This window comes from Atta colombica, unplaced genomic scaffold, assembly GCF_001594045.1.
Source record: "Atta colombica isolate Treedump-2 unplaced genomic scaffold, Acol1.0 scaffold7, whole genome shotgun sequence".
Taxonomy (NCBI): Eukaryota; Metazoa; Arthropoda; class Insecta; order Hymenoptera; family Formicidae; genus Atta; species Atta colombica.
This window is the reverse complement of record NW_017259561.1, coordinates 1,820,268-1,823,686: the sequence shown is the minus strand read 5'-3', so window position 1 is coordinate 1,823,686 and position 3,419 is coordinate 1,820,268. Positions and strand designations below refer to the sequence as shown.

General features: G+C 31.2%; 1 protein-coding gene across 1 annotated transcript in view; it reads right to left on the bottom strand.

Moving 5' to 3' along the window:
* The window catches only part of LOC108692355 (polycomb group protein Psc-like), a 14,655-nt gene extending 11,305 nt beyond the window's left edge, over positions 1-3,350 (bottom strand). Inside the window, exon 1 of the mRNA XM_018200573.1 lies at positions 3,294-3,350. The gene's annotated coding sequence lies outside the window, so the exon portion shown is untranslated. The remainder of the gene's footprint in view (positions 1-3,293) is intronic.
* Between the last annotated feature and the right edge of the window lie 69 nt (positions 3,351-3,419).

Sequence of the window (3,419 nt, the reverse complement as noted above, 5' to 3'; positions counted from 1 at the left end):
ATATTAATATTACTATACTAATATTTTAATATTTTTTTATATTTAAATATTTTTTGCATTTGATGTTTATAAATGGTCGGATACATGTGTATTCTAGATTATTAAAAACTAGAAATACATTAAATATCCGGAAAGTATCCATTATTCGGCATTTTTTTACTATCCGACCGGATAGTCGGATATCATTGATATTCGGGAATATATGCAGTTGAAATTTTATATTGAAAATTTAGGATGCAGACTTCCATTTTTTTCTGCTGAACTTCGTACATAATTCGTTCATCTTTTTCTTTTTACGTAGGAAAGACAAAAAAAAAGATAATTGTAAATAAAAATTGTGTAAGAAATTCTTTCTTTTTGAAAAAAAAAGAAATATCTTTTTTTTATGATACACTTATATATAATAAAAAATCAACAATTTAATGATATATTATCCAAATATTTATAGTCTTAATTGAACTGCATTCGGGAAGCGATATCAACAATATCAATGTGTCATTCTATTTTTATCATTCATTAGACATAAAACAGAAATAGGATATAGAGCGTGTTCTGAATTACACATGAAACGCTTGATATATTATTTGTCGTTCATCGTTCGTTGTTGTTCATCGAATATTAAAGAAGGACAATATAACACATCATGCCACCGATGAGATATTAAAGACCGACAATCCTGAGCAAATGTTCATGTAAAAAGGGCTCCGAGGGCCTGGAAATAATTGAAGCATGCTGATATTATCGATAATTTATATAAATTTGTTAATGATTGTTAACACAAATATTTGGATAATATATAATATCATTAAATTGATTTTTTTATTATACATATAAATGTTCTATAAATAAATATGTATATTAATAATGGGTAAACATATCGAATAGAGGAAGCAGCTCCGATGATCTTGACTTTGACACATGTTGTCAAAGTCATGACTCTGAGTGATCTCGACTAGGTTTTAGCTATTATTCGTTAAATAGTTATTAACAAAAAAAGTTCATCAATAAAACTTAACTTTTGGACATTGGAGCACATAACTGTGCTCCGATGAAACAAATTCCCTGCTTTAACAACGCAAAATATTTTCTTATATAATTTCTTATATAACTCTAGCAAGGAGGTGAAAGTCGCTTCGCGTGGAAGTCATGCGCCCCTAAATAGAGGGGGGGGGGGGAGATAAGGTGAGAATCGCTTCGCGTTGTCGAAAGTTGTAAAATATACTTTAAAGCGGAAAATTTCTGTTTTATATAGTAGAAAGGGATATCATTTTTCAAATTTTTTTTATTAATAACTTTAATGAATGACGAGCGACGGCTAAAACGTGGAAGTTACTCAGGGTCGTGATCTTGACATATATCAAGATCAAGGTCTTCGGAATTGTCTCTCCTATTCGGCATGTTAATCTAATAATGCTATAAGATCTTATAGTATATTGCTGCAAAATTACAATTTTTTTCTCTATATAGTTATCATCTCTATTGACAATCAAACTTGGACGTAACATTAAAATCATTAATTATTATCAATATTTTTCCTTTACGGTCTCTTTTCCTTTTTTTACTCAGCTTTTTTTTTAGACATTGTCCCGAAATCCGGCCCGATATCCGGAAAATATCTGATATCTGACATCCGGGAAGGCAATTTTTCGAGATATCAGGTAATTTCCGGATATCGGGCCGGATTCCGGAACGTCTAAAAAAAAGCTGAGTAAAAAAAAAAACATTCTTTTCGGATATCCAATATTCAATAATTTTTCAATCCGGTGCATCCCTACTGAAAACGTTAATTTTTGAAAATTGTAAACATCTGATTGCATTCAAAATCATGATATGAAAGGACTTTTAAAGTTATGAATAAAATTCTCAGTGTTCGAGATTTTTTAATAAAATTATCTTTAGATTTTAGAGATACACAGTGGCGATCGATATGAAAAATAAATTTGTTTAATGTTCTAAATACGCTGTATCCATTTTTACAGTATGTAAAAAGGTATCAAGTAAATATTTATTTACGTAAATATACGAAAAGAGAAAAACAAAAGACTTTATGGCATAAAATTAAAAATATACATATATAAAAGTATACATAATATTCTTATACGTATTCATAATATATCTATATTTAAAATTTCTATTTCGATATATGTATATCTAGGTATTGACGTCAACGAGAAAATATGAGGAAACGAATAATCTCTCTTGCAATAACGAATAAATTGTTCATATTTGATAAAATAGATTTGTGCCAGATATGCCGATAAATTATGACTAAATGTACTGTAATGAAGTGGATTGGTTAATACTTTATATGTAAGAGATAATATTTTCATCTTTGCCAAATTGCAGCGTTAATATACCGATTTTATTTTTCTAAAATAAAATTAACCTAAAATGAAAATAAAATGGGTTCCATCTGTGCGCGTCTATGATTGCATATATTTTAAAATATATTTAATATATTTATTTAGTTACTACAGGAAAACGCGCAAAATATAAAATGACAATGCGATTAAAAAATAAAATTACGATAAATTGGATGTTCTAAAAAACTAATTCACTACTTCAAACGTGAATATCAAATAAAAGAGTCGGACAAAAATGTAAAAAGTATATTGCTGATAATAATAATTTCATGTTTACATGAAATTTCATTAAATTAAAATAAATTTTTCAATTTTTTTACATTGAATTTACATTGAAGTGGAGGAAATATCAAGTAAATGTGAATCTTTTCTATTTCCAATATTTTTATTGCGTCATATCCTTGTAACATAAATAAATTAATAACACAATAATCGTGGGAGATATATATTCACATTACCTATATTATTTTTCATACTGTTTTCTTAGTCCAAGAGATATCGTGACTCCGATCTAACGCATACAATCACGTGTATACCGAAACATTTTTATCACTCGTTAAGATCCAAACGTTTGAGATTTGAGGTCGCGAGCGTGTCTTGTCAGGTGGGAAATCACCTTTTATTCGGGCCATAGATTACCATGGCCCCCCTACCATTACCGAGCAGCGCATTACAGCACCACTACCACACAAATTACACACCATAGTACTGCGTGTCGTATATACCGAATTGGAACCGCGCGTGTCACTCCGATTCATGCACGCATCGTTCTGTAGAGAGAGAGAGAGAGAGAGAGAGAGAGAGAGAGAGAGAGAGAGAGAGAGAGAGAAAGAAAGACAGAGAAGAGAAAGAGAGGGAGGATAGGAGGGAGAGAAAGAAAAAGAAAAAGAAAATACATATAAAGCAAGAGTAGGAATAGTAGCAGCTTACCAGCAGCGTGGCAGAAGTGATCGTCGTCGTCGTCGTCGTCGTCGTCGTCGTCGTCGTCGTCGTCGTCGTCGTCGTCGTCGTCGTCGTCGTCGTCGTCGTCGTCGTCGTCGTCGTCGTCGTCGTCGT